This window comes from Staurois parvus, unplaced genomic scaffold, assembly GCF_062004578.1.
Source record: "Staurois parvus isolate SC_StPar_1 unplaced genomic scaffold, SC_StPar_1.0 ptg000051l, whole genome shotgun sequence".
Lineage (NCBI taxonomy): Eukaryota > Metazoa > Chordata > Amphibia > Anura > Ranidae > Staurois > Staurois parvus.
The window spans coordinates 3,941,014-3,956,827 of record NW_028317847.1 but is presented as its reverse complement, the minus strand read 5'-3'; the positions used below and the strand labels follow the sequence as shown (position 1 = coordinate 3,956,827).

The following is a 15,814-nucleotide window of genomic DNA, read 5'->3' as shown; positions in this document are numbered from 1 at the left end:
GGTGTGTTACTGTCCAGATCACCAAGTACAAACCATAGACTGAAGGAATGATGGGAGCGGCTTACTGTTTAGTAGACATAGCAATGGAGAGCCTGGATGGTGACCTCCTCCATCCTGCTCCTCTCTTCCCTCTTGTGGGGTTTTCTCCATACCGCTGGCCTTGCACACCTGTACATCATCTATTGTGGCTCTCTCACCTTCCATCTATAGAGCTCATCATCCAGGCTATGTCTACTAAACAATAAGCCACTTTCATCATTCCTTCAGTCTATGGTTTGTACCGATCCCTGTATGACATCCATTCATAGATACATCCTGATGGTGATTCTTGCCTTTATTGCTCCATTAAACGGTTTTACATTGTCTGCTGGTCATGCACATTATTGTTTTTTATTCAGGACATTCACCACGAGCGCTCTAATTTTTTATGTTTTTCACAGAGCCAATCAGCACTCTCCAGAGAGAGGGTCAAGGGTTATGTAGCCTCATAGGACAATCAGGGGAGAATGAAAACTCCTCCTACAAGCTTTAACCAGTGCTATGCTGGACACTGCTAGAAGTCACAAGACTGCTCTAAATGCTGATAAAAAATAAAGTATTTAGCAGTTTATATTTACTAAAATAATTGTATTTCCATGTTGTGTGTACTGTGGGAGACCAGATATAGTGCAGGGTCCTGGGTTTAGTAACGCTTTGTAAGAAATATCTAGCTACATGAGACAAGTTACTACATGTACTTTGTCCCATGAGGGGCAGAACAATGGAAAAAAATTGGTAATGATCATTCTTCTTTAAATACACTTTAAGAGATGAATACCAACTGTTTAGCAATTATATTCTAGAGAAAACATACTTTTGAAACACCCTGCCATTTATCTGCTTTTAAATTAATGGATTTGTTTTAGTTTAACAATGAAGATGAATCAGTTGATTTTTAATGTCGTGCCATCATATTGATGAGATTAAAGTTACAACTGTTGAAGAGGTTTCCTTTTATCTGGAAAACAAAAGATAATATCTTAACCCCTTTGCGCCGGCCGCACACGAATGTGCGGCCTCCCGGCGTCTGGGCCTAGACGCCGAGCGGTCGCACATTTGCGTTCATGGAACTAAATGCATATGTGCTGAGAGCGCGCGCCCTGCGCGCTCCCAGCACACATGTCCGGTACTCACGGAAAGGTCCCGGTCCGCTCTTTCAATCGGGACCTTTCCCAATCATGTGACCGCTGTGACGCGTCATCACGGCGGTCACATGATTCCTAAACCACGCCCCAACCGCCCCGCCTCCCGGCATCTGAATCTCTTAAAGGGCCAGGAGGCGTCGGCGGGAAGGGGTTAAACAAAGTCCTGACTCAGAAAGGATTTTGTTTTGTTTTTTTAATGAATTTTCAAGTATAGTAGACAATCCCACCTATATCCACCTTGACAAAGCTTAAGAGTTTTTCAGTTATTATTGATAAATCCACAGACTTTCCCTCCCCTCAGGTAAAGAGTCTGGTAATCCCTGACAGCACACTATCCTTACAAGCCCACATCAATAGTGTCACTTGGTCAGCATATTTCTATCTACGTAAGAATAATTGCCTCCGTCCGCTTCTCACACCCAACAGCAGTGCCATTCTCATTCACAATCTGGTCACTTCACGCATAGATTACTGCAATTCCCTTCTCTTTGGTCTTCCTCTCAAGTCCCTCCATAAACTACAACTGGTTCAAGGCTCTGCTGCTCGCATCATCACCAGAACCCCCTCCTTTAATCACATCACTCCTGTCCTTCAGCAGCTTCACTGACTTCCAGTCAGATATTGTATTGACAATATTCTGTTACTTACCTTTAAGGTCATTTACAACCTTGTTCCTCCATACCTTTCTGAATGACTGTATATCAATAGACCCTCCTGCAATCTCAGGTCCTCTTCTTCCATCCACTTCAATGTTCCTTCCGCCCAGCTGACCACTATGGGACTGAGAACGTTTGGCTGCTTTTTCCCATGACTTTGGAACACCCTGCCACCCAGGGGCGGACTGACAACTCATGGGGCCCCCGGGAAATAGGGGATCATGGGGCCCCTGTGTCCTTGCCCAAACTCATAAAAGCCTATGAAAAAGGTACCAGGGGCATCTCATGGGGCCCCCTACTGACCCTGGGACCTCGGGCAGTGCCTGCGTTTCCAAATGGTCAGTCCGCCCCTGCTGCCACCTGATATCGGTAAAATTCACTTTCTACCCACCTTTAAATCACATCTCAAAACTCATCTCTTTAATCTAGCATACTCTGTCTGACTTCATTAATTTGTTTTGGAAATAAATGTTTTATGTAATGTATATTTATTTTATCTATTTACTATTTTGTTTCTCTGTTGCGGTCTTTGTAAGGTGACCTTGGGTGTTCTGAAAGACGCCTTTAAATAAAATGTATTATCATTTCTATTAGGACATTCTATTAGGACATCCCACTCCAAAACCTTGGAAGGTAATACAGAGCTGGTCCCTCCTTTGTGTGTTTAATAGCCTCCACTCCCCTGGGAAGGCTATCCATAAGCTTTTGGAGTGTGTCTCTGGGAATCTGTGCCCATTTAGCCAAAAACATTTGTGAGATCAGGTACCAAGTTGGATGAGAAGACCTGGCCAGCAAATCAGAATTTCAATTTATCCCAAGCACACCTATAGGAGCTTGTTGTACATCCCACTCCAAAACCATGGGCGTTAATATGAGTTGGTTCCACCTTTGTGGCTATAACAGCCTCCAGTCACCTGGGAAAGTTTTTCACAAGATTTTGGAGTGGAATTCTTAAATGCATTGAAAACCAATTAATCCGTTCCGGAGGTCAGAAAAAAGTAAAAAAAAGTCTGATCTGTGTTTGGGGAAATTTGTACCCATTCAGCCAAAGGAACATTTGTGAGGTCAAGTTTTGATGTTGGATGAGAAGCCCGAGCTCACAATTGACATTTTGATTCATCCCAAAAATGTTAAGTAGGGTTGAGGTCCTGGCTATGAGCAGGCTCCCTTGAGTTCCTCCACACCAAACTTATAATCTCCTGTCTTTATGGAGATAGCATTGGCCACAGTGGCACAGTTTGAAACAGAAAAGGGTCTTCACCATACTGTTGCCACAAGGATAAAATTGTACATTTGTTTAAAATGTCTTAATATGCTGTATCGCTAGCAGTTCCCTTCAATGGAAACATTTGAACTCAATATTTTGGAGGAGAGTCCATATAAATTTTACTATAGGTAGGTCACGTGTCCACAAAAAAGGGGGCTGAACTGTGACCAGTGGGAGTAAAAAATGCCCTGACATCAGCTCCCCATCATTGGTTTCAATAGGAGAAAAAGTACCCCATTGTTGATATTAATGAGAAGAATAGTACCCCATTGAAGGTGTCAGTAGGGAAAATGGTGCTCCGTCATTGGTGTCAGTTGGTGGAATAGTGTCCCAAGGGCCAGATAAAGGCAAACAAAGGGCCACAGTTTGGAGACAAAGAGTGTTCTGCTGCTCTGGTGCAGAAGGAGACCATAGAGAAAGAAGACGGTATAGAAGAGAGGCTAAAGATTTGATATAGAGGACTAACAGTTTTACTTACATCTTGGCACTCTCAAGCCCCCAATACATTTAATTCTGAGTGCGTTGGGTCTTTTAGGATCCTAGCCCATGTCACTGGTCTTTGGCTACCACAAAACAGTTGTCCTTATAGGTTGTCTTTAAGACTCATTTGATATACACTGAGCACAGCCAACATTATTTACTGAAATCAGCCCATGGACTAAGAAAAAAAGAAGAAAAATTAAAAATCCCCTGATGCCACGCCATGTAATAAGAGTATTGTGATTTTCTAAATTATGGCTATTTCTGATATTTCTTCCAGCTTGAAAATGGATCATGCCTGACCTGGCACAAAATACAAATAGGCAGAAGAATATTCACTCACCACAGGCTCATCACATCATGCGACGGGGAGACAATTTCGTGAAATGGATACAATTGCCATCCACTGCAATTTGTTCTATTTCAGCAAACCTGTTATTACTCTTCGAGAGATCCTTCGCTCTCATCTTGACTCAATCAGAAGAATGCTGCTTTATGACAGGTTGTATCTGGAGGAATGGGACTTCAATTTCTTCTTACAGAAACAGTATTTTAATCTTGCAATGGGCAAAGCTGCAATGATGAAATAAGCAGCCACTAATATCAGGCCTGGTTTCAACTTTTACCACAACGCCGAATGTGACTTTCACAGCTTGAATAAATGTAAACCTTTCAGGACATAAACGTGAAGGTGGCCATTGCTGACCCCATTTTTATGCTAGTTACCTGGCTGTCTGATGACCCTCTTTGTTTTAGTATTTGGTCCCTTGTCAGGAACAGGTTGCAGAGAAGGACTTCTGACTTTTCTCTGACTTTCCTTATCAGAATACTTGTTTTGAAGATGTATTGAAGCCAGAGGGTCAATACAATATCAAGGCATCTAGTAATTTTAGAAGGAGGTCAGCGATGGCTGCCTGTATGTCTATTTTGAAAGGTTGTCTGAGTTCTAAGCAAACAGCTATGCTATTATATGTAATTAAAATTAAAACTGTATTACCAACAAAAGTTTTGCAGCTCTGAGACATACACAACTCTGCCGTGCTTCACAGTCAATCTGGTCACCCAACATTTTCTAGTTCAACTCCCTGCTCCCAGCATGTGATTGGACAGTGAAGGAGCAGTAATAAACTGATAAGGTCATCCCTCTGATCTATCAGCATGTCCTTAACGTGTGAATGCAGGACACCTAACTGGCTCCAAGTACTGCCCTTCCCACTCCCAGTCTACATTTTGCTGTACAAGGGATTACAGAAGACTAAAATTAAGTTGAATTCAGCTGATTGCATTTAAAATGCATTACATTTTTTAAAGTTTAGTTTTAAAAGCTTCACACAAACCTGATACAGAATTTCACTTCTTATGGTTACTTGATGTTGTTATCCGTCTTGGCTCTGGCACCACCATTACTCTAATTGTCTCTGACTGCTAGTGGTACAATGAGGACATGGACTAAATTGGAGTTGCAGTTTGGGAAGACCATCATTGCTGTGTGGTATCTTGATCTGAATTCTCAGTTCCCTTCAACTCATTTATCCACTACAAAGTCAAAATGATGTCATTACATCCATCCATTAAATGCTCTATAATGTGACAAGACGCAATGGTTTTGGACTTGTACAGAAGTCTATCAGTAGAGCAACCTCTGTACAACCTGTTGGCAGGTGCAGCCCATATTCTCCACTGCAGGTCCATCGCAGAGACAATGCAGGTGGGAAAGGAAGTCAAGGAGAACTTGGTTCCTCTATGGTTTCCTTGATCACAGGGAGGCAGCTATTCAGTTGGATGCTGGCGCCCCATGAGACTTCTGTGGCCATCTTGGGTCAGGCAGAGTCTATTTAAGACTCTGTCTCCCGGGCAATGGAGCCCTTTTTGTGAATGGCTGGTGTAGGGAAAATATTAGCAATAGGGAAAGGTTCCAGAGGAGTAGGGATAGTGCAAGGACTACATCTACCTTCAAGGAAGCCTTCCCTTTTAGATGTGGACAGGCTAGACCACATTCCGCTCCTTGTGAAAGACACTGTTGGCACCTTCCATTCTGTATCTTGTGGGTCTATCGCTTTCTCAGCTGTAAGTGGCCCTGGTCAGGTGTGCTTGTGTTAGCGGGGCCTCTAGCAGTCCACAGGAATGGATTCCCCCAGGGCGCGGAGTCTCAGCCCCAGTCTGCTTGTTCACCAGGGCCCCTGATGGTGGGGATGGGCTTGGAGCAGACAGGGACCAGGTCGCGGCCCCTGAGTACACCCATCAATGGTAGAGAGATCCGGAGGGGTATATGCAGGTAGAGAGCCTGACGTGAAGAGGTGGAAGACAGGATCCGAGCGGGATGGATGGATGGTGGAGTAGTAAGCGTGGTCAAACGGGCCGGGTCGGTAACAGTGGGATCAGCGTAGTACAAGGCGGCAGGCAGAAGAATAGTCAGGTCACTCGCTGGGGTCGGTAACAGAAGTTCAGATCAGGTATGGGGATTATCCAGAAGAGAGGTCAAACTAGCCAGGGGGTCAGAGCAGGAGAAGTCAGACTCAGGCAAGGTCAGCAACGAATCTCGAATAGCAGGAACACAGGAACAAGATCAGACCATAGGGCAACTTGTGTCTGTGCAGGGCTGGTTTAAGTAGCCCGCCCTGCACCTGACAGGCACAGCCTAGGTCCTAGTGCCTGCCCAGCACCGTCATAGGTGCCGGGTGCACCTGGGTCCTAGTGCCCTGCTGCCTGCATGTCTTGACAGACACCTACGCATGTGCAGACCCATGTGTCCCTGACAGCTTGCCTGCTGGGCCTGTTATACTTGCAGAACTTTACTACAATATACTGCTACTACCATACTCAAACTTCATTTTCTGCTCACCACTGCACCTAACCCACAAACCACCCTGCCCATGCATGGATTTAAATTTGGACCCTGCTGAAGCGGACAAATTTCAATCCACGTATGGCCAGCTTTAGTGTCAGAGTTACACGGGATGAAGTGACACAGGTTACTCCACTCACTCCATAATCCAAGCAGGCTTGAGAACCTCCTCCTTGTTTGTAAGGAGGAACAAATCATAAATCTGGGATCTCAGAGGCTTCCCATGGTCATGGTAAAAATTCTGCCCTTGGACGGCCTTGGTAAATCTGAGCCTGATTAGGATTTCTTCTTTGAGCTTAGATTACCCCTTGGCATTCTGGATTTGTAAGTCAAAGTAGGACTTTTGGGACTCCCCTGTTAAAGCCAGTGCTAGCACATCAAGGCACTGCTCTTCAGGTAGCATCTTTATTCCATGAGACAGTTTTCGGACCTGACATATAGCCACTTTAGTACCAAGCGCTGTATCCTGGAAGAAATATCAGAAGGTCACATGCATAGCATTCCTGAGGGCTTGGACAGATGAATGGAGTGGCAGGGAAAGAAAAAGGAAAGTTAGTGGGCAGGCAGGTGGGTGGATCATTAAGAGAATGGTTCCCTTTGGACTGTGCGAGCAAAGTGACAGTTTAACCTTAAGCAATGTTTTTAGGAATATTCAAATCATTTTTTTGCCCAGAGGCTGGACAGGCAAGTAAAAAAAACTCAATATTGCGACAAAACGTCCGAACTATGTCCTTTTATTCCTGCCACAATATATAAAAAGTGTTCTCTTTTTTCAGATTACGATCAAGCGGATAAACTGTCATCCTTACAAGCTCAGAATTAATGCTTCATTATTGGAGATGGAGTGATTTTCTGGCACCGTACGGTGGTGTTTATTACTGGTAAAGCTCCTACAGTTACAAGCCATTTGAACTAGCGGAGGCTTACCTAAGAATGATGAATTGCAGCCGAGCTTCATTGTCCCTGAAACTGAGCCTTTCTAGAAATGCAATTATCTGTCTGAGTGATAATGTTCACATGAAAGTAACAGAAACATGATGGGATAAACCGATGGCGGCGAGGTCATGTCTCCAGTGAGTGTAATGCCCCTATCAAAATGTTATTACAATTATACAGAAAACTGCTTAAAACATCACCGATTACAGACTGCGCCATCAAATGTTTCCTGCAGCAGTGTTTATGTTTTTTGCAGAAGTTTTGAGAACCCAACAAAAGCTTCCTTTTCCATTTTTCCAGTCCTACACATGGCAGATTAGAGACAGCCTGATGTAAATGGACACACGTCTGTTTACATACAGCCATCCATAGAACCATCACAGGTTCGCCACAACCTGCTGTTAAAATGTAAACAAAAAGTGGGCACAGATATCAGAAAATGTACATTTATCTGGTTCTGCTCCAATTCATCAGGGCATATGCTCATGCAGTGCCTTCATGTGAATGGATCCTATGAGCCATTACTACCAACTTGTTTCTAAAATTGCATGTCACACTCTTGCTGTACTACATAGTAGTCAGTGACCCAGAAGGCATTACAGCTAGTGGGGCAACACAACAGAAAGGCAACTAGTAAATCTCATATAAGCTTTTACATAGGTAATGTCATTTCCAAAGTCATTTCAATATTTTTTAAACATGCAGCAGTGAGTAGCGCTAAATAGAGGGAAAAACGAGGTTTGGATAGGGATTTTTGAGCTAGGAGATCCTCAATGGAGTCAATGGTCAACTGGGGAGGTAAAGGAAACTGGGCCCTAACTGCGAGCCGCAACTGGAAGTATCGAAAGTACATCCACCTAGGGAGCCTAAATTTACCCAAAAGGTCTCTAAAAGATAGCAAGGGTCCCACGGTGAAAACATCTTTCAGAGTTTTAATGCCAAATCAGGCCCAGAGTTGGGGGTCAGGTATCAGCCGGAAATGAGGCTAATACTGCTTCCAGGCTTCCTAGCACAGGCCCAACCCTAAAAGTCATCCTAGCGGAGTGTTTTAGGTTGGCACACACCCCAGGGCTCCTACAGACCAAGTTACCTAGTTCCTGAAGTGAGCCCAGTAGTGTTGCCTCTAGACAAACTGCAGTGTTAGTTCAAGAATGTACAAACCACCACCAGGCATAGGCAAGAACAGTTGCTCAGTAGTAGGTCTGAAAATTGAGCAATGCCAACCCACCACACTGGGAGGTGTAGTGTGGACTTAACCAGATGAGGAATGGCACCCTCCCATAGGAAAGAGCCTACATAAAAGTCAAAAGAAAACTGAAAGAGCTAGATATCTAGATATTTGGGCAGTTACAGTATACATTAGGTACACTTTGGAAGCAAAAATCAGCTTAAGAATATTAATGCACCCAAGCAGATTCAGTGGCAGAGCACATTTGCCTAGTACCCCACTGCAATGGAAAATGCTCAGAGAGCCAGCCATTAGTGTGAATATGGGCAACGGGAGCCCAGTATAGCATACTCAATCACTGAAGAAACCTAGGCCTAGATCCAAATCAACATCGTTACCTCCCAGAAGAAGTTCCACTCCATGGAGTCAAATGCCTTTTCAGCAATAATTCTGTGCCTCCCAACTGGAGTGAGTAGTAGACAGGTTTAGGAAGAGCCAACGAAGATTGATGTCAGTGCCCCTACCAGGCGTGAAGCCAGTTTGATTAAACTGAAGGACGTCCTCAAGGACCTCATATATATAGTTGGCAAGAATTTAGCGAGGATCTTGGCATCCACATTAAGTAAAGAGGAGGTACAATCCTGAGGGTTCTTGCCTGGCTTGGGCACCAGCACAATAATGGCCTCAGACACGGACTCTAGGAGTGAACCAAAGGAGAATAATTGTTGGAACAAGGAAGTGAGCCTGGGTGCAACTAATTACTGATATAGAGAGTAAAATTCTTCAGGAATTCCATCTGCTCCCGGAGTCTTACCAGGTTGGAGCTGAGCTACAGCCTCCTGCACATCCTCCAAAGTAATGTCTCGGCCAAGCCTAGTACTGATGTCAGTGTAGAGTGTGGGGAAGTCAATTTGGTCAAGGTAGATACATAGTTCAGAGGCTGTATAATCTATTCTGGTGGAATACAGAGACTGATAGTATTGAAGGAACACTTGATGCAGTCTGGGAACTGCAGTAGCACCCTATCATGATCCCTGATCCTGCCAATGTGGGTGGAGGAGAACTATCCCTTAGCCAATAAGACCAATAGTCTACCATTTTTGTTGCCTAGCTCAAACACTTTCTGGGCTGTGAGAAGCATAGACTTCTGAGTCAACTCAGCTTGAAGCAGTGCAACCTCCCAGGATGGATACGCAGGCAGATATACTGAAAGGAAGAATCAATGAACTAACACAGCGCTCCACAGCACAGTGGTAGTTCACTGAGAACTACTGTACAAGCCGACAGCAGCTAAGGCTGTCGGGACTTGTAGTTTCTCATTCACAGAGGACTGTGTGGCCACGTTATTTATGTTTTTAAAAAATGTTGACACGAAGTGGGAGAAGAGTCTCCGCTAGCTGTCAATGTGATGGGAGTGGGGGCCTGGGCTATTCATAACCTGAATATGGATGTAACATGTTATGAGAGGTGAACTTATCCTTTAATTGATACAAGCTGACACTATAGAGGAATATGCTTAGTTCATATTTCATGTTTGAGGTTTATATCCACTTTAAACCCCCAGAACATTATCCCAAAAAACTGCGATACCCAAAAATCTCCACAGGTGATGTTTTAAAAGCCTTTACAGCTCATCATGTTAACCAGGAGAACGTGTGCTAGAATATTGCACTCATTCAAATGCGGCGATACATCACACCTGTGGTGCAACCATGGCTCACATATACATGTGCAGTGTGTTTGCGCAAATGTGTGGAGCAACAGGGGTTACGGCAATTTTTTAAAAAATACTTTTATTATAATTTTTACGGTTGGGGGGCAGCGCTCTGTGACCCTATACAGCCACCATATCACCTTCACTTTCAAGCCGGGAGCTGGCTGAACAAGCAATGTTTTATGTTACCCCCATATTCAGGGTATAACATGAAACATGGTCACATCTTCCCAGCCCCCTTCCCTCAAATGCTGCTCCCACAACTCCCAAAATCGCAGAGTCCTTCAGCCCGAAACATTGAACTCAGTGCATATTAGTGGGGCAGTACAGTGGCTAAATGGTTAGCACTTCCGCCTGGCAGTACTCGGGTCGTTGGTTCGAATCCCAGCCACGGCACCCCCTGCCTGAGGTTTGCATGTTCTCCCTGTGCCTGTGTGGGTTTCCTCCGGGTACTCCGGTTTCCTCTCACACTCCAAAGACATGCTGGTAGGTTAATTGGATCCTGTCTATATTGTCCCTAGTATGAGTATGTATGAATGTGAGTTAGGGACCTTAGATTGTACACCACTTGAAGGTTAGGGACTGATGTGAATGTATAATATACATACATATGTAAAGCACTGCGTAAATTGACGGTGCTATGTACATACCTTAAATAAATACAATAAATATTATCCATTCACAGGGAGCCATAAATGGAAGAATACAAGCCCATCATGGTAGAGGTCTTGTAGTTCTCCATTGAGCACAAGTTTGGTGATGTCACCGCACTTTTAGTCCATTGATTACTTCCTTCAGCCCCATTAACAGGAGATTTGTAATTCTGTACAGACCTGGGGCTTGGGGAAGAGTCTGCAGCAGCTTGCTTCTGTAATGTACTGATCGCGGTTGCAATGCTCTGCATTCTTCAATACGAAACATCAATGAATGCACATTTTTTATTTGATCAATGTAAGTGCTTTTATTTATTTTTTCTATGCCTGTTAGTTGTTGACATATGCCTTCAACCTGACAATTTCATATAAAATTCCTTTGTAACAGTTTTGCTTCTGAAGCAGTTTGGAAGTGTGTGTGGGTGTGTGTGTGTAAAAAGATTTTTATCATTAGCATTCAACAGCAGTTGGGCTGTTACTGGTAAAAATACCCCGAGCCCCATCAGCGTTCCGCAGCCACCGCTGACACCAAGGGCTTTCTCCAGCTGTGAATTGCAATTATAGAATTATTACAAATAGTGTGTACAGGCCTCCTGTTTAGTGGAAGCTATAATTGTATCTCATAATTTACACAACACAAACTGCGTGAAAAGCCCGCAGGGGAGCGATGAACTATTTTTACGGCGCGGGCATGTGTCGCTGCTTGTCACTGTAATTCACACCAACAAGTATTGTTTTTGGATTGTGTGCGTATTTTGTTTTACATTTTTTGTCATTAAAAGGTCCACTCCAAATCAAACATGAATATGTTGAGTTTTAAATGGACTCATTGAAAGCATCCAGCTGAATGGCTGCAATTATTACGGCTGGCATGCCAACTAAATTCCTGCAGTTACTGTTGTCCTCATCTGCCGACTGGTCCTGAATCTGGCAAAAAGGCAACAAAAGCGAGCTCAGCCTACATGCTAACTCAGGCTCCATTCCCATCTGAGCGTTTTTGTGCATTTTTTGCATGTTTGTATGCGCGTTTGCGCACATTTGTGCGTAATTTGTTCAGGCGTTTTTGGGCTTTTTGAGCCCTGGCATTTTAGTAATAGCCAATAAAGAATTTCATCTGTGACATCAATTGTTGCCATGTTTTGCCATGCCAGAAAAAACGCTCTTGGTAACAAAACACGTGAAAGCGCATGAAAACGCGCAATTCGTGCTTTTCCATGTATTTCTATGGGAATGAAAATGCACCAAAAATGTATCAATCTGCATGAATGCAGCTCCAAATGTAGCTCCAAAACATTTTTGAACTTCAGGTGTTCTGCTTTAGGCAACTTGGAGTGGAGATGTGAACCATATCCATAGAGTAATATTGATTTTATTTTTTCCTCCCTGAGAGATTTGGAGCTTCACGCTACAAAACACTGTGGTGTGAGTGGGGCCTAAGGTAACGCTGCTCTGGTGACAGTATAAAAAAAAATTGTAAAAAAAATTAAAAGAAAAAAAATAAAGAAAAAAAAATATTATATATAATAGTCCTGATTGTGATATATATATAATAAGAAATCTTTTTTTTTTTTTTTTTACATACTCTCACAAGTCGGTGTTCCTGATCCTGCCACACCAGTCACAGTGTCCCTGATCATCACTACAGCCAGCCAAAAAATAATTTAAATACTTTTTTTTTTTTTTTACATACTCTCACAAGTCAGTGTCCCTAATCACTGCTACACAATTACTGTACATTGTCTACTGTCTTGTTGCTCCAGGACCTCCAAAAATGAGATAGGTAGTCAGCACAAAAGGAAGTGATTTTCCGAGGAGGTAAGAACGCTGGTCACTCCCTGTGCCTGCGTGGGTTTCCTCCAGGTACTCCGGTTTCTTCCCACACTCCAAAGACATGCTGGTAGGTTAATTGGCTCCTGTCTAAATTGGCCCTAGTATGTGTATGTATGAATGTGAGTTAGGGACCTTAGATTGTACACCCTTTGAGGGTTAGGGACTGATGTGAATGTACAATATATATGGAAAGTGCTGCGTAAATTGATGACGCTATATAAGTACCTGAAATAAATAATGTGCCTTTAATTTTGCATTGCATATCCCTTTTTTTGTAATCTACGCAGGTAAGGAGAAAGTTTCAATGGCACTTCCTTTTAGTAAGTTAACAATGCTCACTGACCTGCTTGCAATGTAGTTTGGCCGTGTCAGCCTTGCAATTGCACACCCACATCAGGACTACAGGCCTATGCGGCAATCTACAGCAATGTAACGTCCCATAATCCGGCCCCAATGCATGACTTACAGCAGCTCTGGCCTGGGGTCAGTGATGCCCCCACCCCCCCTAAAAGATGCCGCCCTAAATAAACGCCTTGTTTGCCTTGTGGTAGACATGCCCATGTACCTATCCAGTATGTCCAGTCAGCTCCTACGGTTCTTTTGATCCTGGCAATCCTTGAAAACACATTTATTCAGGGAAGGTTACCCCACCTCCACCTAAAAACTGTACTTGAGTCACCTCCATCAAATCATCCCCTGCAGCTATTACCTTTTGTACCACCTCCTCCTTTTAGATTGTAAGCTCCATGAGCAAGGCTCTCCTATTTTTTTGTATTGAACTGCGTTGTGTTTGTACTGTCCCCCCTTATATTGTAGAGTGTTGTGCAACCTATTGGCACTATGTAAATCCTGTATCATAATAATCAATTCATCTCAGCTAATTAAGATCTTCCTCTGTATTGCATCAGGTCAAGGTCAAGGAGGAGCGAGAGGGTGGTAGTGATAAAGGGACCTTTGTAAAAAGAAAAAAAGAAAAACAACAAGAAGTAAAAGGATGCCATCTTACTTGTGACTTTGCAAATATCCCCAATGAACCCTCCATCCATTAGTGGTATATCAATGTTCTATCTGAAGTCCATGCTGGGCACAGTTCTGCTTTATTAATATAGATTAATTTTCCGTACAGACAAGGTTTTCACACCGTGTCACAACAAGCGATGCTAAAGCCAGCTAACCACATAAGAGTTAAGGTCATTATTCAGTGGCAGGTTATAGACACTGTCACCGTAATTCAGTAGCCACATATATTTTAAGGAGACATTAGTAGCGAGTGCAGTTAAACCATCCATCTGAACACGGATGGAGATTCCATTTACAGGGCTCTATTTATCAGCTTCAAAGCAGAGGACGCTGGGTCAAGCCAAGTCTGTCATCCATTCTTCATGCTCAGAAGAAGATCTTGTTATTGCTCACAAAAGGTGAGCGCAGCAAAACACAGGCGCACATCATTAGATGGAAGCAATCTAGCGCAGTCACGGCTCGCTTCACCCCCATGCTGTATCGTTTAAGGGATGGATCACCACAAAAGTATGTTACCTTTAATTACCTTCAAAATGTATTCAAAGTCCCTGAAAATGGGGGTCAGGAAGTATACTTTCATACATACAAATAACAAAGCAAAATTGAATGGAAATGCCTATAAAGGCTGATCCCAGACAAAAATGTTATCTCCACATCACATGGTCACTAGCAGATAAATCACAAGTCTTCTTAGATCTCTTAAAGCCCAACTGGTAGGGGGCATTAAAAAGAATTACGGATCCAATCCTCCGAGCTGCTAGACAGGTCTTCTCCTCCATACTCCAGTGGTCTAAGGGCTCAATGCCATCAAAACTAATGCAGGCTCCATAGCCCTGAATTGAACATGATGGTACCAAGGTGACAGTCCACCACTGTAGAATGGGGAAGCACTATCTGCCAAAGGAACGGTGGGTTGGGTAGGTAAAAGTACTTTTACTTTCCACTAGAGTAGAATTTCTCAACCAGGGTTCCTCCAGGTATTGCTAGGGGTTCCAATGGGAAATTTATACCTCTCCGATATGTTCCTCTGACATCATTGATCTTTTTAGATATCTGTAAGGAGGTAATTCTTCCCAATGACCACAAGTGTAAGGAGCATTCTTCCCACTGACCATCACACTAATGTATCATGAGTTGTAGTTATAGTAATGTTTAGTAGGAGTTCCTAGTGACTGGAAAGTTATTTCAAGGGTTCCTTTGTGTTGAAAAGGTTGAGAAAGGCTGCCCTAGACCACTGCAAGGTGGAATTTTTAGATTTCCCAGAGTTAAGCTTTAATGGCTCCATTGGGGAGACTATACCCACCAAAAGTTTAGGCCAACCATCAGTGCCATTTTAAAGGCAAATCACATGCAATTTCTGAGCAGTGCAATTTAAGCCATACATTTTGTATGTCTCAAATCGCACCACATCTGCACCAAAAAGGTGCAGGACCCTTTAGTCTGCACCAGAATCGGATTGCATGGGTGTTCACGTCCATGTGATCTGATTCTGCACATCGCACTGCGTTTTGTGAACTTATTTTGGAGTGCCGTTAACACAAGCGGTTCATATGAACGGAGTGCGATTATGTGGTGCAGAAATCGCAAAGAAACTGATGCAAATTCCTCACCGCATCAGTGTGAACCCAGGCTAAGGCTGGCCATACATTATACATCACTGACCTAATATCAAAGTACCGCCCAGCACGCACACTCCGCTCCTCACAAGACCTCCTTCTCTCTAGTTCCCTGGTCTCCTCCTCCCATGCCCGTCTCCAGGACTTCTCCAGGGTGTCACCCATCCTCTGGAACTCCCTGCCCCAACCCATCAGATTATCACCTACTCTCCTCTCAGCGCACCCTGAAAACCCATCTCTTCAGGGAAGCCTACCCCACCCCCTGCTAACCAGCCGACCTCCTCCACTCTTTCTACCACTCCATCCCCCACAGCTATCTCCTCCTGTGCCACCACCCCCTCCCTCCTAGATTGTAAGCTCGAAAGAGCAGGGCCCTCAATCCCATCATGTATCGCATTGTATTGTTATTGTTCTGTCACATGTTCTGTCCCCCTTTGTAATGTAC

At 43.7% G+C, this 15,814-nt stretch overlaps 1 protein-coding gene across 1 annotated transcript in view; it reads right to left on the bottom strand.

Moving 5' to 3' along the window:
- Positions 1–15,814, bottom strand: part of LOC149470197 (uncharacterized) — a 693,606-nt gene that overhangs the window by 305,483 nt on the left and 372,309 nt on the right.